This window comes from Lissotriton helveticus, chromosome 6 (assembly GCF_964261635.1).
Source record: "Lissotriton helveticus chromosome 6, aLisHel1.1, whole genome shotgun sequence".
NCBI lineage: Eukaryota > Metazoa > Chordata > Amphibia > Caudata > Salamandridae > Lissotriton > Lissotriton helveticus.
This window is the reverse complement of record NC_136067.1, coordinates 2,106,575,393-2,106,598,679: the sequence shown is the minus strand read 5'-3', so window position 1 is coordinate 2,106,598,679 and position 23,287 is coordinate 2,106,575,393.

Sequence of the window (23,287 nt, the reverse complement as noted above, 5' to 3'; positions counted from 1 at the left end):
CAGACTCCATTAACAGCCAAGACTTACTCTAGGAAGTGGTAAATAGAGTGCAGAGTAATCAGACTCCATTAACAGCCAAGACTTACTCTAGGAAGTGGTAAATAGAGTGCAGAGTAATCAGACTCCATTAACAGCCAAGACTTACTCTAGGAAGAGGTAAATAGAGTGCAGAGTAATCAGACTCCATTAACAGCCAAGACTTACTCTAGGACGTGGTAAATACAGTGCAGAGTAATCAGACTCCATTAACAGCCAAGACTTACTCTAGGAAGTGGTAAATAGAGTGCAGAGTAATCAGACTCCATTAACAGCCAAGACTTACTCTAGGAAGTGGTAAATAGAGTGCAGAGTAATCAGACTCCATTAACAGCCAAGACTTACTCTAGGAAGTGGTAAATACAGTGCAGAGTAATCAGACTCCATTAACAGCCAAGACTTACTCTAGGAAGTGGTAAATACAGTGCAGAGTAATCAGACTCCATTAACAGCCAAGACTTACTCTAGGAAGTGGTAAATACAGGGCAGAGTAATCAGACTCCATTAACAGCCAAGACTTACTCTAGGAAGTGGTAAATACTGTGCAGAGTAATCAGACTCCATTAACAGCCAAGACTTACTCTAGGACGTGGTAAATACAGTGCAGAGTAATCAGACTCCATTAACGGCCAAGACTTACTCTAGGAAGTGGTAAATACAGTGCAGAGTAATCAGACTCCATTAACGGCCAAGACTTACTCTAGGAAGTGGTAAATACAGTGCAGAGTAATCAGACTCCATTAACGGCCAAGACTTACTCTAGGAAGTGGTAAATACAGTGCAGAGTAATCAGACTCCATTAACAGCCAAGACTTACTCTAGGAAGTGGTAAATACAGTGCAGAGTAATCAGACTCCATTAACAGCCAAGTCTTACTCTAGGAAGTGGTAAATACAGTGCAGAGTAATCAGACTCCATTAACGGCCAAGACTTACTCTAGGAAGTGGTAAATACAGTGCAGAGTAATCAGACTCCATTAACGGCCAAGACTTACTCTAGGAAGTGGTAAATACAGTGCAGAGTAACCAGACTCCATTAACGGCCAAGACTTACTCTAGGAAGTGGTAAATACAGTGCAGAGTAACCAGACTCCATTAACGGCCAAGACTTACTCTAGGAAGTGGTAAATACAGTGCAGAGTAATCAGACTCCATTAACGGCAAAGACTTACTCTAGGAAGTGGTAAATACAGTGCAGAGTAATCAGACTCCATTAACAGCCAAGACTTACTCTAGGAAGTGGTAAATACAGTGCAGAGTAATCAGACTCCATTAACGGCCAAGACTTACTCTAGGAAGTGGTAAATACAGTGCAGAGTAATCAGACTCCATTAACGGCCAAGACTTACTCTAGGAAGTGGTAAATACAGTGCAGAGTAACCAGACTCCATTAACGGCCAAGACTTACTCTAGGAAGTGGTAAATACAGTGCAGAGTAATCAGACTCCATTAACGGCCAAGACTTACTCTAGGAAGTGGTAAATACAGTGCAGAGTAATCAGACTCCATTAACGGCCAAGACTTACTCTAGGAAGTGGTAAATACAGTGCAGAGTAATCAGACTCCATTAACGGCCAAGACTTACTCTAGGAAGTGGTAAATACAGTGCAGAGTAACCAGACTCCATTAACGGCCAAGACTTACTCTAGGAAGTGGTAAATACAGTGCAGAGTAATCAGACTCCATTAACGGCCAAGACTTACTCTAGGAAGTGGTAAATACAGTGCAGAGTAATCAGACTCCATTAACAGGCAAGACTTACTCTAGGAAGTGGTAAATACAGTGCAGAGTAATCAGACTCCATTAACAGCCAAGACTTACTCTAGGAGGTGGTAAATACAGTGCAGGGTAATCAGACTCCATTAACAGCCAAGACTTACTCTAGGAAGTGGTAAATACAGTGCAGGGTAATCAGACTCCATTAACAGCCAAGACTTACTCTAGGAAGTGGTAAATAGAGTGCAGAGTAATCAGACTCCATTAACGGCCAAGACTTACTCTAGGACGTGGTAAATAGAGTGCAGAGTAATCAGACTCCATTAACGGCCAAGACTTACTCATGGAAGTGGTAAATACAGTGCAGAGTAATCAGACTCCATTAACGGCCAAGACTTGCTCTAGGAAGTGGTAAATACAGTGCAGAGTAATCAGACTCCATTAACGGCCAAGACTTGCTCTAGGAAGTGGTAAATACAGTGCAGAGTAATCAGACTCCATTAACAGCCAAGACTTGCTCTAGGAAGTGGTAAATACAGTGCAGAGTAATCAGACTCCATTAACAGCCAAGACTTACTCTAGGAAGTGGTAAATACAGTGCAGAGTAATCAGACTCCATTAACAGCCAAGACTTACTCTAGGAAGTGGTAAATACAGTGCAGAGTAATCAGACTCCATTAACAGCCAAGACTTACTCTAGGAAGTGGTAACTACAGTGCAGAGTAATCAGACTCCATTAACAGCCAAGACTTACTCTAGGAAGTGGTAAATACAGTGCAGAGTAATCAGACTCCATTAACAGCCAAGACTTACTCTGGGAAGTGGTAAATACACTGCAGAGTAATCAGACTCCATTAACAGCCAAGACTTACTCTAGGAAGTGGTAAATACAGTGCAGAGTAATCAGACTCCATTAACAGCCAAGACTTACTCTAGGAAGTGGTAAATACAGTGCAGAGTAATCAGACTCCATTAACGGCCAAGACTTACTCTAGGAAGTGGTAAATACACTGCAGAGTAATCAGACTCCATTAACAGCCAAGACTTACTCTAGGAAGTGGTAAATACAGTGCAGAGTAATCAGACTCCATTAACAGCCAAGACTTACTCTAGGAAGTGGTAAATACAGTGCAGAGTAATCAGACTCCATTAACGGCCAGGACTTACTCTAGGAAGTGGTAACTACAGTGCAGAGTAATCAGACTCCATTAACGGCCAAGACTTACTCTAGGAAGTGGTAAATACAGTGCAGAGTAATCAGACTCCATTAACAGCCAAGACTTACTCTAGGAAGTGGTAAATACAGTGCAGAGTAATCAGACTCCATTAACAGCCAAGACTTACTCTAGGAAGTGGTAAATACAGTGCAGAGTAATCAGACTCCATTAACGGCCAGGACTTACTCTAGGAAGTGGTAACTACAGTGCAGAGTAATCAGACTCCATTAACAGCCAAGACTTACTCTAGGAAGTGGTAAATACAGTGCAGAGTAATCAGACTCCATTAACGGCCAGGACTTACTCTAGGAAGTGGTAACTACAGTGCAGAGTAATCAGACTACATTAACATCCAAGACTTACTCTAGGAAGTGGTAAATACAGTGCAGAGTAATCAGACTCCATTAACGGCCAAGACTTACTCTAGGAAGTGGTAAATACAGTGCAGAGTAATCAGACTCCATTAACGGCCAAGACTTACTCTAGGAAGTGGTAAATACACTGCAGAGTAACCAGACTCCATTAACGGCCAAGACTTACTCTAGGAAGTGGTAAATACACTGCAGAGTAATCAGACTCCATTAACGGCCAAGACTTACTCTAGGAAGTGGTAAATACACTGCAGAGTAATCAGACTCCATTAACGGCCAGGACTTACTCTAGGAAGTGGTAACTACAGTGCAGAGTAATCAGACTCCATTAACATCCAAGATTTACTCTAGGAAGTGGTAAATACAGTGCAGAGTAATCAGACTCCATTAACGGCCAAGACTTACTCTAGGAAGTGGTAAATACAGTGCAGAGTAATCAGACTCCATTAACGGCCAAGACTTACTCTAGGAAGTGGTAAATACACTGCAGAGTAACCAGACTCCATTAACGGCCAAGACTTACTCTAGGAAGTGGTAAATACACTGCAGAGTAATCAGACTCCATTAACGGCCAAGACTTACTCTAGGAAGTGGTAAATACACTGCAGAGTAATCAGACTCCATTAACGGCCAAGACTTACTCTAGGAAGTGGTAAATACAGTGCAGAGTAACCAGACTCCATTAACGGCCAAGACTTACTCTAGGAAGTGGTAAATACACTGCAGATTAATCAGACTCCATTAACGGCCAAGACTTACTCTAGGAAGTGGTAAATACACTGCAGAGTAACCAGACTCCATTAACGGCCAAGACTTACTCTAGGAAGTGGTAAATAGAGTGCAGAGTAATCAGAATCCACTAACGGCCAAGACTTACTCTAGGAAGTGGTAAATACAGTGCAGGGTAATCAGACTCCATTAACGGCCAAGACTTACTCTAGGAAGTGGTAAATACAGTGCAGAGTAATCAGACTCCATTAACGGCCAAGACTTACTCTAGGAAGTGGTAAATACAGTGCAGAGTAATCAGACTCCACTAACGGCCAAGACTTACTCTAGGAAGTGGTAAATACAGTGCAGAGTAATCAGACTCCATTAACGGCCAAGACTTACTCTAGGAAGTGGTAAATACAGTGCAGAGTAATCAGACTCCACTAACGGCCAAGACTTACTCTAGGAAGTGGTAAATACAGTGCAGAGTAATCAGACTCCATTAACGGCCAAGACTTACTCTAGGAAGTGGTAAATACAGTGCAGAGTAATCAGACTCCATTAACGGCCAAGACTTACTCTAGGAAGTGGTAAATACAGTGCAGAGTAATCAGACTCCATTAACGGCCAAGACTTACTCTAGGAAGTGGTAAATACAGTGCAGAGTAATCAGACTCCATTAACGGCCAAGACTTACTCTAGGAAGTGGTAAATACAGTGCAGAGTAATCAGACTCCATTAACGGCCAAGACTTACTCTAGGAAGTGGTAAATACAGTGCAGAGTAATCAGACTCCATTAACGGCCAAGTCTTACTCTAGGAAGTGGTAAATACAGTGCAGAGTAATCAGACTCCATTAACGGCCAAGACTTACTCTAGGAAGTGGTAAATACAGTGCAGAGTAATCAGACTCCATTAACGGCCAAGACTTACTCTAGGAAGTGGTAAATACAGTGCAGAGTAACCAGACTCCATTAACGGCCAAGACTTACTCTAGGAAGTGGTAAATACAGTGCAGAGTAACCAGACTCTATTAACGGCCAAGACTTACTCTAGGAAGTGGTAAATACAGTGCAGAGTAATCAGACTCCATTAACGGCAAAGACTTACTCTAGGAAGTGGTAAATACAGTGCAGAGTAATCAGACTCCATTAACGGCCAAGACTTACTCTAGGAAGTGGTAAATACAGTGCAGAGTAATCAGACTCCATTAACGGCCAAGACTTACTCTAGGAAGTGGTAAATACAGTGCAGAGTAATCTGACTCCATTAACGGCCAAGACTTACTCTAGGAAGTGGTAAATACAGTGCAGAGTAATCAGACTCCATTAACGGCCAAGACTTACTCTAGGAAAAGGTAAATACAGTGCAGAGTAATCCGACTCCATTAACGGCCAAGACTTACTCTAGGAAGTGGTAAATACAGTGCAGAGTAATCAGACTCCATTAACGGCCAAGACTTACTCTAGGAAGTGGTAAATACAGTGCAGAGTAATCAGACTCCATTAACAGGCAAGACTTACTCTAGGAGGTGGTAAATAGAGTGCAGGGTAATCAGACTCCATTAACGGCCAAGACTTACTCTAGGAAGTGGTAAATACAGTGCAGGGTAACCAGACTCCATTAACGGCCAAGACTTACTCTAGGAGGTGGTAAATACAGTGCAGGGTAATCAGACTCCATTAACGGCCAAGACTTGCTCTAGGAAGTGGTAAATACAGTGCAGGGTAATCAGACTCCATTAACGGCCAAGACTTACTCTAGGAAGTGGTAAATAGAGTGCAGAGTAATCAGACTCCATTAACGGCCAAGACTTGCTCTAGGACGTGGTAAATAGAGTGCAGAGTAATCAGACTCCATTAACGGCCAAGACTTGCTCATGGAAGTGGTAAATACAGTGCAGAGTAATCAGACTCCATTAACGGCCAAGACTTGCTCTAGGAAGTGGTAAATACAGTGCAGAGTAATCAGACTCCATTAACGGCCAAGACTTGCTCTAGGAAGTGGTAAATACAGTGCAGAGTAATCAGACTCCATTAACAGCCAAGACTTGCTCTAGGAAGTGGTAAATACAGTGCAGAGTAATCAGACTCCATTAACAGCCAAGACTTACTCTAGGAAGTGGTAAATACAGTGCAGAGTAATCAGACTCCATTAACAGCCAAGACTTACTCTAGGAAGTGGTAAATACAGTGCAGAGTAATCAGACTCCATTAACAGCCAAGACTTACTCTAGGAAGTGGTAACTACAGTGCAGAGTAATCAGACTCCATTAACAGCCAAGACTTACTCTAGGAAGTGGTAAATACAGTGCAGAGTAATCAGACTCCATTAACGGCCAAGACTTACTCTAGGAAGTGGTAACTACAGTGCAGAGTAATCAGACTCCATTAACAGCCAAGACTTACTCTAGGAAGTGGTAAATACAGTGCAGAGTAATCAGACTCCATTAACAGCCAAGACTTACTCTAGGAAGTGGTAACTACAGTGCAGAGTAATCAGACTCCATTAACGGCCAAGACTTACTCTAGGAAGTGGTAAATACAGTGCAGAGTAATCAGACTCCATTAACAGCCAAGACTTACTCTAGGAAGTGGTAAATACACTGCAGAGTAATCAGACTCCATTAACGGCCAAGACTTACTCTAGGAAGTGGTAAATACAGTGCAGAGTAATCAGACTCCATTAACAGCCAGGACTTACTCTAGGAAGTGGTAAATACACTGCAGAGTAATCAGACTCCATTAACGGCCAAGACTTACTCTAGGAAGTGGTAAATACAGTGCAGAGTAATCAGACTCCATTAACAGCCAGGACTTACTCTAGGAAGTGGTAACTACAGTGCAGAGTAATCAGACTCCATTAACGGCCAAGACTTACTCTAGGAAGTGGTAAATACAGTGCAGAGTAATCAGACTCCATTAACGGCCAGGACTTACTCTAGGAAGTGGTAAATACAGTGCAGAGTAATCAGACTCCATTAACAGCCAAGACTTACTCTAGGAAGTGGTAAATACAGTGCAGAGTAATCAGACTCCATTAACGGCCAGGACTTACTCTAGGAAGTGGTAACTACAGTGCAGAGTAATCAGACTCCATTAACATCCAAGATTTACTCTAGGAAGTGGTAAATACAGTGCAGAGTAATCAGACTCCATTAACGGCCAAGACTTACTCTAGGAAGTGGTAAATACAGTGCAGAGTAATCAGACTCCATTAACGGCCAAGACTTACTCTAGGAAGTGGTAAATACACTGCAGAGTAACCAGACTCCATTAACGGCCAAGACTTACTCTAGGAAGTGGTAAATACACTGCAGAGTAATCAGACTCCATTAACGGCCAAGACTTACTCTAGGAAGTGGTAAATACACTGCAGAGTAATCAGACTCCATTAACGGCCAAGACTTACTCTAGGAAGTGGTAAATACAGTGCAGAGTAACCAGACTCCATTAACAGCCAAGACTTACTCTAGGAAGTGGTAAATACACTGCAGATTAATCAGACTCAATTAACAGCCAAGACTTACTCTAGGAAGTGGTAAATACACTGCAGAGTAATCAAACTCCATTAACGGCCAAGACTTACTCTAGGAAGTGGTAAATAGAGTGCAGAGTAATCAGAATCCATTAACGGCCAAGACTTACTCTAGGAAGTGGTAAATACAGTGCAGGGTAATCAGACTCCATTAACGGCCAAGACTTACTCTAGGAAGTGGTAAATAGAGTGCAGAGTAATCAGACTCCATTAACGGCCAAGACTTACTCTAGGAAGTGGTAAATACAGTGCAGAGTAATCAGACTCCACTAACGGCCAAGACTTACTCTAGGAAGTGGTAAATACAGTGCAGAGTAATCAGACTCCATTAACGGCCAAGACTTACTCTAGGAAGTGGTAAATACAGTGCAGAGTAATCAGACTCCACTAACAGCCAAGACTTACTCTAGGAAGTGGTAAATACAGTGCAGAGTAATCAGACTCCACTAACAGCCAAGACTTACTCTAGGAAGTGGTAAATACAGTGCAGAGTAATCAGACTCCATTAACAGCCAAGACTTACTCTAGGAAGTGGTAAATACAGTGCAGAGTAATCAGACTCCATTAACAGCCAAGACTTACTCTAGGAAGAGGTAAATACAGTGCAGAGTAATCAGACTCCATTAACAGCCAAGACTTACTCTAGGACGTGGTAAATACAGTGCAGGGTAATCAGACTCCATTAACAGCCAAGACTTACTCTAGGAAGTGGTAAATACACTGCAGAGTAATCAGACTCCATTAACAGCCAAGACTTACTCTAGGAGGTGGTAAATACAGTGCAGGGTAATCAGACTCCATTAACAGCCAAGACTTACTCTAGGAAGTGGTAAATACAGTGCAGGGTAATCAGACTCCATTAACAGCCAAGACTTACTCTAGGAAGTGGTAAATAGAGTGCAGAGTAATCAGACTCCATTAACAGCCAAGACTTACTCTAGGAAGTGGTAAATACAGTGCAGAGTAATCAGACTCCATTAACAGCCAAGACTTACTCTAGGAAGTGGTAAATACAGTGCAGAGTAATCAGACTCCATTAACGGCCAAGACTTACTCTAGGAAGAGGTAAATACAGTGCAGAGTAATCAGACTCCATTAACAGCCAAGACTTACTCTAGGACGTGGTAAATACAGTGCAGAGTAATCAGACTCCATTAACGGCCAAGACTTACTCTAGGAAGTGGTAAATACACTGCAGAGTAATCAGACTCCATTAACGGCCAAGACTTACTCTAGGAGGTGGTAAATACAGTGCAGGGTAATCAGACTCCATTAACGGCCAAGACTTACTCTAGGAAGTGGTAAATACAGTGCAGGGTAATCAGACTCCATTAACAGCCAAGACTTACTCTAGGAAGTGGTAAATAGAGTGCAGAGTAATCAGACTCCATTAACGGCCAAGACTTACTCTAGGAAGTGGTAAATAGAGTGCAGAGTAATCAGACTCCATTAACGGCCAAGACTTGCTCTAGGAAGTGGTAAATACAGTGCAGGGTAATCAGACTCCATTAACGGCCAAGACTTACTCTAGGGAGTGGTAAATACAGTGCAGAGTAATCAGACTCCATTAACAGCCAAGACTTACTCTAGGGAGTGGTAAATACAGTGCAGAGTAATCAGTCTCCATTAACGGCCAAGACTTACTCTAGGACGTGGTAAATAGAGTGAAGAGTAATCAGACTCCATTAACGGCCAAGACTTACTCTAGGAAGTGGTAAATACAGTGCAGAGTAATCAGACTCCATTAACGGCCAGGACTTACTCTAGGAAGTGGTAAATACAGTGCAGAGTAATCAGACTCCATTAACAGCCAAGACTTGCTCTAGGACGTGGTAAATACAGTGCAGAGTAATCAGACTCCATTAACGGCCAAGACTTGCTCTAGGACGTGGTAAATACAGTGCAGAGTAATCAGACTCCATTAACAGCCAAGACTTACTCTAGGAAGTGGTAAATACAGTGCAGAGTAATCAGACTCCATTAACAGCCAAGACTTGCTCTAGGAAGTGGTAAATACAGTGCAGAGTAATCAGACTCCATTAACGGCCAAGACTTGCTCTAGGACGTGGTAAATACAGTGCAGAGTAATCAGACTCCATTAACGGCCAAGACTTACTCTAGGAAGTGGTAAATAGAGTGCAGAGTAATCAGACTCCATTAACGGCCAAGACTTACTCTAGGAAGTGGTAAATACAGTGCAGAGTAATCAGACTCCATTAACGGCCAAGACTTACTCTAGGAAGTGGTAAATAGAGTACAGAGTAATCAGACTCCATTAACAGCCAAGACTTACTCTAGGAAGTGGTAAATACAGTGCAGAGTAATCAGACTCCATTAACGGCCAAGACTTACTCTAGGAAGTGGTAAATACAGTGCAGAGTAACCAGACTCCATTAACGGCCAAGACTTACTCTAGGAAGTGGTAAATACAGTGCAGAGTAATCAGACTCCATTAACGGCCAAGACTTACTCTAGGAAGTGGTAAATACAGTGCAGAGTAACCAGACTCCATTAACGGCCAAGACTTACTCTAGGAAGTGGTAAATACAGTGCAGAGTAACCAGACTCCATTAACGGCCAAGACTTACTCTAGGAAGTGGTAAATACAGTGCAGAGTAACCAGACTCCATTAACGGCCAAGACTTACTCTAGGAAGAGGTAAATACAGTGCAGAGTAATCAGACTCCATTAACAGCCAAGACTTACTCTAGGAAGTGGTAAATGCAGTGCAGAGTAATCAGACTCCATTAACAGCCAAGACTTACTCTAGGAAGTGGTAAATACAGTGCAGAGTAATCAGACTCCATTAACGGCCAAGACTTACTCTAGGAAGTGGTAAATACAGTGCAGAGTAATCAGACTCCATTAACGGCCAAGACTTACTCTAGGAAGTGGTAAATACAGTGCAGAGTAATCAGACTCCATTAACGGCCAAGACTTACTCTAGGAAGTGGTAAATACAGTGCAGAGTAATCAGACTCCATTAACGGCCAAGACTTACTCTAGGAAGTGGTAAATACAGTGCAGAGTAACCAGACTCCATTAACGGCCAAGACTTACTCTAGGAAGTGGTAAATACAGTGCAGAGTAACCAGACTCCATTAACGGCCAAGACTTACTCTAGGAAGTGGTAAATACAGTGCAGAGTAACCAGACTCCATTAACGGCCAAGACTTACTCTAGGAAGTGGTAAATACAGTGCAGAGTAACCAGACTCCATTAACGGCCAAGACTTACTCTAGGAAGTGGTAAATACACTGCAGGGTAATCAGACTCCATTAACAGCCAAGACTTACTCTAGGAAGTGGTAAATACAGTGCAGAGTAATCAGACTCCATTAACGGCCAAGACTTACTCTAGGAGGTGGTAAATACAGTGCAGGGTAATCAGACTCCATTAACAGCCAAGACTTACTCTAGGAAGTGGTAAATACAGTGCAGGGTAATCAGACTCCATTAACGGCCAAGACTTACTCTAGGAAGTGGTAAATAGAGTGCAGAGTAATCAGACTCCATTAACGGCCAAGACTTACTCTAGGAAGTGGTAAATACAGTGCAGAGTAATCAGACTCCATTAACGGCCAAGACTTACTCTAGGAGGTGGTAAATACAGTGCAGGGTAATCAGACTCCATTAACGGCCAAGACTTACTCTAGGAAGTGGTAAATACAGTGCAGGGTAATCAGACTCCATTAACGGCCAAGACTTACTCTAGGAAGTGGTAAATAGAGTGCAGAGTAATCAGACTCCATTAACGGCCAAGACTTACTCTAGGAAGTGGTAAATACAGTGCAGAGTAATCAGACTCCATTAACGGCCAAGACTTACTCTAGGAAGTGGTAAATACAGTGCAGAGTAATCAGACTCCATTAACGGGCAAGACTTACTCTAGGAAGTGGTAAATAGAGTACAGAGTAATCAGACTCCATTAACGGCCAAGACTTACTCTAGGAAGTGGTAAATACAGTGCAGAGTAAGCAGACTCCATTAACGGCCAAGACTTACTCTAGGAAGTGGTACTTACAGTGCAGAGTAATCAGACTCCATTAACAGCCAAGACTTACTCTAGGAAGTGGTAAATAGAGTGCAGAGTAATCAGACTCCATTAACGGCCAAGACTTACTCTAGGAAGTGGTAAATACAGTGCAGAGTAATCAGACTCCATTAACAGCCAAGACTTACTCTAGGAAGTGGTAAATACAGTGCAGAGTAATCAGACTCCATTAACGGCCAAGACTTACTCTAGGAAGTGGTAAATACAGTGCAGAGTAATCAGACTCCATTAACGGCCAAGACTTACTCTAGGAAGTGGTAAATAGAGTGCAGAGTAATCAGACTCCATTAACGGCCAAGACTTACTCTAGGAAGTGGTAAATACAGTGCAGAGTAAGCAGACTCCATTAACGGCCAAGACTTACTCTAGGAAGTGGTACTTACAGTGCAGAGTAATCAGACTCCATTAACAGCCAAGACTTACTCTAGGAAGTGGTAAATAGAGTGCAGAGTAATCAGACTCCATTAACGGCCAAGACTTACTCTAGGAAGTGGTAAATACAGTGCAGAGTAATCAGACTCCATTAACGGCCAAGACTTACTCTAGGAAGTGGTAAATAGAGTACAGAGTAATCAGACTCCATTAACAGCCAAGACTTACTCTAGGAAGTGGTAAATACAGTGCAGAGTAAGCAGACTCCATTAACAGCCAAGACTTACTCTAGGAAGAGGTAAATAGAGTGCAGAGTAATCAGACTCCATTAACGGCCAAGACTTACTCTAGGACGTGGTAAATACAGTGCAGAGTAATCAGACTCCATTAACAGCCAAGACTTACTCTAGGAAGTGGTAAATACAGTGCAGAGTAATCAGACTCCATTAACGGACAAGACTTACTCTAAGAAGTGGTAAATACAGTGCAGAGTAATCAGACTCCATTAACGGCCAAGACTTACTCTAGGAAGTGGTAAATACAGTGCAGAGTAATCAGACTCCATTAACGGCCAAGACTTACTCTAGGAAGTGGTAAATACAGTGCAGAGTAATCAGACTCCATTAACGGCCAAGACTTACTCTAGGAAGTGGTAAATACAGTGCAGAGTAATCAGACTCCATTAACGGCCAAGACTTACTCTAGGAAGTGGTAAATACAGTGCAGAGTAATCAGACTCCATTAACGGCCAAGACTTACTCTAGGACGTGGTAAATACAGTGCAGAGTAATCAGACTCCATTAACGGCCAAGACTTACTCTAGGAAGTGGTAAATAGAGTGCAGAGTAATCAGACTCCATTAACGGCCAAGACTTACTCTAGGAAGTGATAAATACAGTGCAGAGTAATCAGACTCCATTAACAGCCAAGACTTACTCTAGGAAGTGGTAAATACAGTGCAGAGTAATCAGACTCCACTAACAGCCAAGACTTACTCTAGGAAGTGGTAAATACAGTGCAGGGTAATCAGACTCCACTAACGGCCAAGACTTACTCTAGGAAGTGGTAAATAGAGTGCAGAGTAATCAGACTCCATTAACGGCCAAGACTTACTCTGGGAAGTGGTAAATAGAGTGCAGGGTAATCAGACTCCATTAACGGCCAAGACTTACTCTAGGAAGTGGTAAATACAGTGCAGGGTAACCAGACTCCATTAACGGCCAAGACTTACTCTAGGAAGTGGTAAATACAGTGCAGAGTAATCAGACTCCATTAACGGCCAAGACTTACTCTAGGAAGTGGTAAATAGAGTGCAGAGTAATCAGATTCCATTAACGGCCAAGACTTACTCTAGGAAGTGGTAAATACAGTGCAGAGTAATCAGACTCCATTAACGGCCAAGACTTACTCTAGGAAGTGGTAAATAGAGTGCAGAGTAATCCGACTCCATTAACGGCCAAGACTTACTCTAGGAAGTGGTAAATACAGTGCAGAGTAATCCGACTCCATTAACGGCCAAGACTTACTCAAGGAAGTGGTAAATACAGTGCAGAGTAATCAGACTCCATTAACGGCCAAGACTTACTCTAGGAAGTGGTAAATACAGTGCAGAGTAATCAGACTCCATTAACGGCCAAGACTTACTCTAGGAAGTGGTAAATAGAGTGCAGAGTAATCAGACTCCATTAACAGCCAAGACTTACTCTAGGAAGTGGTAAATACAGTGCAGAGTAATCAGACTCCATTAACAGCCAAGACTTACTCTAGGAAGTGGTAAATACAGTGCAGAGTAATCCGACTCCATTAACAGCCAAGACTTACTCTAGGAAGTGGTAAATACAGTGCAGAGTAATCCGACTCCATTAACGGCCAAGACTTACTCAAGGAAGTGGTAAATACAGTGCAGAGTAATCAGACTCCATTAACGGCCAAGACTTACTCTAGGAAGTGGTAAATACAGTGCAGAGTAATCAGACTCCATTAACGGCCAAGACTTACTCTAGGAAGTGGTAAATACAGTGCAGAGTAATCAGACTCCATTAACAGCCAAGACTTACTCTAGGAAGTGGTAAATACAGTGCAGAGTAATCAGACTCCATTAACAGCCAAGACTTACTCTAGGAAGTGGTAAATACAGTGCAGAGTAATCAGACTCCATTAACAGCCAAGACTTACTCTAGGAAGTGGTAAATACAGTGCAGAGTAATCAGACTCCATTAACAGCCAAGACTTACTCTAGGAAGTGGTAAATACAGTGCAGAGTAATCAGACTCCATTAACAGCCAAGACTTGCTCTAGGAAGTGGTAAATACAGTGCAGAGTAATCAGACTCCATTAACAGCCAAGACTTGCTCTAGGAAGTGGTAAATACAGTGCAGAGTAATCAGTCTCCATTAACAGCCAAGACTTGCTCTAGGACGTGGTAAATACAGTGAAGAGTAATCAGACTCCATTAACAGCCAGGACTTGCTCTAGGAAGTGGTAAATACAGTGCAGAGTAATCCGACTCCATTAACAGCCAGGACTTGCTCTAGGAAGTGGTAAATACAGTGCAGAGTAATCAGACTCCATTAACAGCCAAGACTTGCTCTAGGACGTGGTAAATACAGTGCAGAGTAATCAGACTCCATTAACAGCCAAGACTTGCTCTAGGAAGTGGTAAATACAGTGCAGAGTAATCAGACTCCATTAACAGCCAAGACTTGCTCTAGGACGTGGTAAATACAGTGCAGAGTAATCAGACTCCATTAACGGCCAAGACTTACTCTAGGAAGTGGTAAATACAGTGCAGAGTAATCAGACTCCATTAACGGCCAAGACTTACTCTAGGAAGTGGTAAATACAGTGCAGAGTAATCAGACTCCATTAACAGCCAAGACTTACTCTAGGAAGTGGTAACTACAGTGCAGAGTAATCAGACTCCATTAACGGCCAAGACTTACTCTAGGAAGTGGTAAATACAGTGCAGAGTAATCAGACTCCATTAACGGCCAAGACTTACTCTAGGAAGTGGTAAATACAGTGCAGAGTAATCAGACTCCATTAACAGCCAAGACTTACTCTAGGAAGTGGTAAATACAGTGCAGAGTAATCAGACTCCATTAACAGCCAAGACTTACTCTAGGAAGTGGTAAATACAGTGCAGAGTAATCAGACTCCATTAACGGCCAAGACTTACTCTAGGAAGTGGTAACTACAGTGCAGAGTAATCAGACTCCATTAACGGCCAAGACTTACTCTAGGAAGTGGTAAATACAGTGCAGAGTAATCAGACTCCATTAACGGCCAAGACTTACTCTAGGAAGTGGTAAATACAGTGCAGAGTAATCAGACTCCATTAACGGCCAAGACTTACTCTAGGAAGTGGTAAATACAGTGCAGAGTAATCAGACTCCATTAACGGCCAAGACTTACTCAAGGAAGTGGTAAATACACTGCAGAGTAATCAGACTCCATTAACGGCCAAGACTTACTCTAGGAAGTGGTAAATACAGTGCAGAGTAATCAGACTCCATTAACGGCCGGGACTTACTCTAGGAAGTGGTAACTACAGTGCAGAGTAATCAGACTCCATTAACGGCCAAGACTTACTCTAGGAAGTGGTAAATACAGTGCAGAGTAATCAGACTCCATTAACGGCCAAGACTTACTCTAGGAAGTGGTAAATACAGTGCAGAGTAATCAGACTCCATTAACGGCCAAGACTTACTCTAGGAAGTGGTAAATACAGTGCAGAGTAATCAGACTCCATTAACGGCCAAGACTTACTCTAGGAAGTGGTAAATACAGTGCAGAGTAATCAGACTCCATTAACGGCCAAGACTTACTCTAGGACGTGGTAAATACAGTGCAGAGTAATCAGACTCCATTAACGGCCAAGACTTACTCTAGGAAGTGGTAAATAGAGTGCAGAGTAATCAGACTCCATTAACGGCCAAGACTTACTCTAGGAAGTGATAAATACAGTGCAGAGTAATCAGACTCCATTAACAGCCAAGACTTACTCTAGGAAGTGGTAAATACAGTGCAGAGTAATCAGACTCCACTAACAGCCAAGACTTACTCTAGGAAGTGGTAAATACAGTGCAGGGTAATCAGACTCCACTAACGGCCAAGACTTACTCTAGGAAGTGGTAAATAGAGTGCAGAGTAATCAGACTCCATTAACGGCCAAGACTTACTCTGGGAAGTGGTAAATAGAGTGCAGGGTAATCAGACTCCATTAACGGCCAAGACTTACTCTAGGAAGTGGTAAATACAGTGCAGGGTAACCAGACTCCATTAACGGCCAAGACTTACTCTAGGAAGTGGTAAATACAGTGCAGAGTAATCAGACTCCATTAACGGCCAAGACTTACTCTAGGAAGTGGTAAATAGAGTGCAGAGTAATCAGATTCCATTAACGGCCAAGACTTACTCTAGGAAGTGGTAAATACAGTGCAGAGTAATCAGACTCCATTAACGGCCAAGACTTACTCTAGGAAGTGGTAAATAGAGTGCAGAGTAATCCGACTCCATTAACGGCCAAGACTTACTCTAGGAAGTGGTAAATACAGTGCAGAGTAATCCGACTCCATTAACGGCCAAGACTTACTCAAGGAAGTGGTAAATACAGTGCAGAGTAATCAGACTCCATTAACGGCCAAGACTTACTCTAGGAAGTGGTAAATACAGTGCAGAGTAATCAGACTCCATTAACGGCCAAGACTTACTCTAGGAAGTGGTAAATAGAGTGCAGAGTAATCAGACTCCATTAACAGCCAAGACTTACTCTAGGAAGTGGTAAATACAGTGCAGAGTAATCCGACTCCATTAACGGCCAAGACTTACTCTAGGAAGTGGTAAATACAGTGCAGAGTAATCCGACTCCATTAACGGCCAAGACTTACTCAAGGAAGTGGTAAATACAGTGCAGAGTAATCAGACTCCATTAACGGCCAAGACTTACTCTAGGAAGTGGTAAATACAGTGCAGAGTAATCAGACTCCATTAACGGCCAAGACTTACTCTAGGAAGTGGTAAATACAGTGCAGAGTAATCAGACTCCATTAACAGCCAAGACTTACTCTAGGAAGTGGTAAATACAGTGCAGAGTAATCAGACTCCATTAACAGCCAAGACTTACTCTAGGAAGTGGTAAATACAGTGCAGAGTAATCAGACTCCATTAACAGCCAAGACTTGCTCTAGGAAGTGGTAAATACAGTGCAGAGTAATCAGACTCCATTAACAGCCAAGACTTGCTCTAGGAAGTGGTAAATACAGTGCAGAGTAATCAGACTCCATTAACAGCCAAGACTTACTCTAGGAAGTGGTAAATACAGTGCAGAGTAATCAGACTCCATTAACAGCCAAGACTTGCTCTAGGAAGTGGTAAATACAGTGCAGAGTAATCAGTCTCCATTAACAGCCAAGACTTGCTCTAGGACGTGGTAAATACAGTGAAGAGTAATCAGACTCCATTAACAGCCAAGACTTGCTCTAGGAAGTGGTAAATACAGTGCAGAGTAATCCGACTCCATTAACAGCCAGGACTTGCTCTAGGAAGTGGTAAATACAGTGCAGAGTAATCAGACTCCATTAACAGCCAAGACTTGCTCTAGGACGTGGTAAATACAGTGCAGAGTAATCAGACTCCATTAACAGCCAAGACTTGCTCTAGGAAGTGGTAAATACAGTGCAGAGTAATCAGACTCCATTAACAGCCAAGACTTGCTCTAGGACGTGGTAAATACAGTGCAGAGTAATCAGACTCCATTAACAGCCAAGACTTACTCTAGGAAGTGGTAAATACAGTGCAGAGTAATCAGACTCCATTAACAGCCAAGACTTACTCTAGGAAGTGGTAAATACAGTGCAGAGTAATCAGACTCCATTAACGGCCAAGACTTACTCTAGGAAGTGGTAAATACAGTGCAGAGTAATCAGACTCCATTAACAGCCAAGACTTACTCTAGGAAGTGGTAACTACAGTGCAGAGTAATCAGACTCCATTAACAGCCAAGACTTACTCTAGGAAGTGGTAAATACAGTGCAGAGTAATCAGACTCCATTAACGGCCAAGACTTACTCTAGGAAGTGGTAAATACAGTGCAGAGTAATCAGACTCCATTAACAGCCAAGACGTACTCTAGGAAGTGGTAAATACAGTGCAGAGTAATCAGACTCCATTAACGGCCAAGACTTACTCTAGGAAGTGGTAAATACAGTGCAGAGTAATCAGACTCCATTAACGGCCAAGACTTACTCTAGGAAGTGGTAACTACAGTGCAGAGTAATCAGACTCCATTAACGGCCAAGACTTACTCTAGGAAGTGGTAAATACAGTGCAGAGTAATCAGACTCCATTAACGGCCAAGACTTACTCTAGGAAGTGGTAAATACAGTGCAGAGTAATCAGACTCCATTAACGGCCAAGACTTACTCTAGGAAGTGGTAAATACAGTGCAGAGTAATCAGACTCCATTAACGGCCAAGACTTACTCAAGGAAGTGGTAAATACACTGCAGAGTAATCAGACTCCATTAACGGCCAAGACTTACTCTAGGAAGTGGTAAATACAGTGCAGAGTAATCAGACTCCATTAACGGCCAGGACTTACTCTAGGAAGTGGTAACTACAGTGCAGAGTAATCAGACTCCATTAACATCCAAGACTTACTCTAGGAAGTGGTAAATACAGTGCAGAGTAATCAGACTCCATTAACGGCCAAGACTTACTCTAGGAAGTGGTAAATACAGTGCAGAGTAATCAGACTCCATTAACGGCCAAGACTTACTCTAGGAAGTGGTAAATACAGTGCAGGGTAATCAGACTCCATTAACGGCCAAGACTTACTCTAGGAAGTGGTAAATACACTGCAGAGTAACCAGACTCCATTAACGGCCAAGACTTACTCTAGGAAGTGGTAAATAGAGTGCAGGGTAATCAGACTCCATTAACGGCCAAGACTTACTCTAGGAAGTGGTAAATAGAGTGCAGAGTAACCAGACTCCATTAACGGCCAAGACTTACTCTAGGAAGTGGTAAATAGAGTGCAGAGTAATCAGACTCCACTAACGGCCAAGACTTACTCTAGGAAGTGGTAAATACAGTGCAGAGTAATCAGACTCCACTAACGGCCAAGACTTACTCTAGGAAGTGGTAAATACAGTGCAGAGTAATCAGACTCCATTAACAGCCAAGACTTACTCTAGGAAGTGGTAAATACAGTGCAGAGTAATCAGACTCCATTAACAGCCAAGATTTACTCTAGGAAGTGGTAAATACAGTGCAGAGTAATCAGACTCCATTAACAGCCAAGACTTACTCTAGGAAGTGGTAAATACACTGCAGAGTAATCAGACTCCATTAACAGCCAAGACTTACTCTAGGGAGTGGTAAATACACTGCAGAGTAATCAGACTCCATTAACGGCCAAGACTTACTCTAGGAAGTGGTAAATACACTGCAGAGTAATCAGACTCCATTAACGGCCAAGACTTACTCTAGGAAGTGGTAAATACAGTGCAGAGTAATCAGACTCCATTAACGGCCAAGACTTACTCTAGGAAGTGGTAAATACAGTGCAGAGTAATCAGACTCCATTAACGGCCAAGACTTACTCTAGGAAGTGGTAAATAGAGTGCAGAGTAATCAGACTCCATTAACGGCCAAGACTTACTCTAGGAAGTGGTAAATAGAGTGCAGAGTAATCAGACTCCATTAACGGCCAAGACTTACTCTAGGAAGTGGTAAATACAGTGCAGAGTAACCAGACTCTATTAACAACCAAGACTTACTCTAGGAAGTGGTAAATACAGTGCAGAGTAATCAGACTCCATTAACGGCAAAGACTTACTCTAGGAAGTGGTAAATACAGTGCAGAGTAATCAGACTCCATTAACAGCCAAGATTAACAGCCAAGACTTACTCTAGGAAGTGGTAAATACATTGCAGAGTAATCAGACTCCATTAACGGCCAAGACTTACTCTAGGAAGTGGTAAATACAGTGCAGAGTAATCAGACTCCATTAACGGCCAAGACTTACTCTAGGAAGTGGTAAATACAGTGCAGAGTAATCAGACTCCATTAACGGCCAAGACTTACTCTAGGAAGTGGTAAATAGAGTGCAGAGTAATAAGACTCCATTAACGGCCAAGACTTACTCTAGGAAGTGGTAAATACAGTGCAGAGTAATCAGACTCCATTAACAGCCAAGACTTACTCTAGGAAGTGGTAAATACAGTGCAGAGTAATCAGACTCCATTAACAGCCAAGACTTACTCTAGGAAGTGGTAAATACAGTGCAGAGTAATCAGACTCCATTAACAGCCAAGACTTACTCTAGGAAGTGGTAAATACAGTGCAGAGTAATCAGACTCCATTAACGGCCAAGACTTACTCTAGGAAGTGGTAAATACAGTGCAGAGTAATCAGACTCCATTAACGGCCAAGACTTACTCTAGGAAGTGGTAAATACAGTGCAGAGTAATCAGACTCCATTAACGGCCAAGACTTACTCTAGGAAGTGGTAAATACAGTGCAGAGTAATCAGACTCCATTAACAGCCAAGACTTACTCTAGGAAGTGGTAAATACAGTGCAGAGTAATCAGACTCCATTAACAGCCAAGTCTTACTCTAGGAAGTGGTAAATACAGTGCAGAGTAATCAGACTCCATTAACAGCCAAGACTTATTCTAGGAAGTGGTAAATACAGCGCAGAGTAATCAGACTCCATTAACAGCCAAGACTTACTCTAGGAAGTGGTAAATACAGCGCAGAGTAACCAGACTACATTAACAGCCAAGACTTACTCTAGGAAGTGGTAAATACAGTGCAGAGTAATCAGACTCCATTAACGGCAAAGACTTACTCTAGGAAGTGGTAAATACAGTGCAGAGTAATCAGACTCCATTAACAGCCAAGATTAACAGCCAAGACTTACTCTAGGAAGTGGTAAATACAGTGCAGAGTAATCAGACTCCATGAACAGCCAAGACTTACTCTAGGAAGTGGTAAATACAGTGCAGAGTAATCAGACTCCATTTACAGCCAAGACTTACTCTAGGAAGTGGTAAATACAGTGCAGAGTAATCAGACTCCATTAACGGCCAAGACTTACTCTAGGAAGTGGTAAATACAGTGCAGAGTAATCAGACTCCATTAACGGCCAAGACTTACTCTAGGAAGTGGTAAATACAGTGCAGAGTAATAAGACTCCATTAACGGCCAAGACTTACTCTAGGAAGTGGTAAATACAGTGCAGAGTAATCAGACTCCATTAACGGCCAAGACTTACTCTAGGAAGTGGTAAATACAGTGCAGAGTAATCAGACTCCATTAACGGCCAAGACTTACTCTAGTAAGTGGTAAATACAGTGCAGAGTAATCAGACTCCATTAACGGCCAAGACTTACTCTAGGAAGTGGTAAATAGAGTGCAGAGTAATCAGACTCCATTAACGGCCAAGACTTACTCTAGGAAGTGGTAAATACAGTGCAGGGTAACCAGACTCCATTAACGGCCAAGACTTACTCTAGGAAGTGGTAAATACAGTGCAGAGTAATCAGACTCCATTAACGGCCAAGACTTACTCTAGGAAGTGGTAAATAGAGTGCAGAGTAATCAGATTCCATTAACAGCCAAGACTTACTCTAGGAAGTGGTAAATACAGTGCAGAGTAATCAGACTCCATTAACGGCCAAGACTTACTCTAGGAAGTGGTAAATACAGTGCAGAGTAATCCGACTCCATTAACGGCCAAGACTTACTCTAGGAAGTGGTAAATACAGTGCAGAGTAATCAGACTCCATTAACGGCCAAGACTTACTCAAGGAAGTGGTAAATACAGTGCAGAGTAATCAGACTCCATTAACGGCCAAGACTTACTCTAGGAAGTGGTAAATACAGTGCAGAGTAATCAGACTCCATTAACGGCCAAGACTTACTCTAGGAAGTGGTAAATACAGTGCAGAGTAATCAGACTCCATTAACAGCCAAGACTTACTCTAGGAAGTGGTAAATACAGTGCAGAGTAATCAGACTCCATTAACAGCCAAGACTTACTCTAGGAAGTGGTAAATACAGTGCAGAGTAATCAGACTCCATTAACAGCCAAGACTTACTCTAGGAAGTGGTAAATACAGTGCAGAGTAATCAGACTCCATTAACAGCCAAGACTTACTCTAGGAAGTGGTAAATACAGTGCAGAGTAATCAGACTCCATTAACAGCCAAGACTTACTCTAGGAAGTGGTAAATACAGTGCAGAGTAATCAGACTCCATTAACAGCCAAGACTTACTCTAGGAAGTGGTAAATACAGTGCAGAGTAATCAGTCTCCATTAACAGCCAAGACTTACTCTAGGACGTGGTAAATACAGTGAAGAGTAATCAGACTCCATTAACAGCCAAGACTTACTCTAGGAAGTGGTAAATACAGTGCAGAGTAATCAGACTCCATTAACAGCCAGGACTTGCTCTAGGAAGTGGTAAATACAGTGCAGAGTAATCAGACTCCATTAACAGCCAAGACTTGTTCTAGGACGTGGTAAATACAGTGCAGAGTAATCAGACTCCATTAACAGCCAAGACTTGCTCTAGGAAGTGGTAAATACAGTGCAGAGTAATCAGACTCCATTAACAGCCAAGACTTGCTCTAGGACGTGGTAAATACAGTGCAGAGTAATCAGACTCCATTAACAGCCAAGACTTACTCTAGGAAGTGGTAAATACAGTGCAGAGTAATCAGACTCCATTAACAGCCAAGACTTACTCTAGGAAGTGGTAACTACAGTGCAGAGTAATCAGACTCCATTAACAGCCAAGACTTACTCTAGGAAGTGGTAAATACAGTGCAGAGTAATCAGACTCCATTAACAGCCAAGACTTACTCTAGGAAGTGGTAAATACAGTGCAGAGTAATCAGACTCCATTAACAGCCAAGACTTACTCTAGGAAGTGGTAAATACAGTGCAGAGTAATCAGACTCCATTAACAGCCAAGACTTACTCTAGGAAGTGGTAACTACAGTGCAGAGTAATCAGACTCCATTAACGGCCAAGACTTACTCTAGGAAGTGGTAAATACAGTGCAGAGTAATCAGACTCCATTAACGGCCAAGACTTACTCTAGGAAGTGGTAAATACAGTGCAGAGTAATCAGACTCCATTAACGGCCAAGACTTACTCTAGGAAGTGGTAAATACAGTGCAGAGTAATCAGACTCCATTAACAGCCAAGACTTACTCTAGGAAGTGGTAAATACACTGCAGAGTAATCAGACTCCATTAACA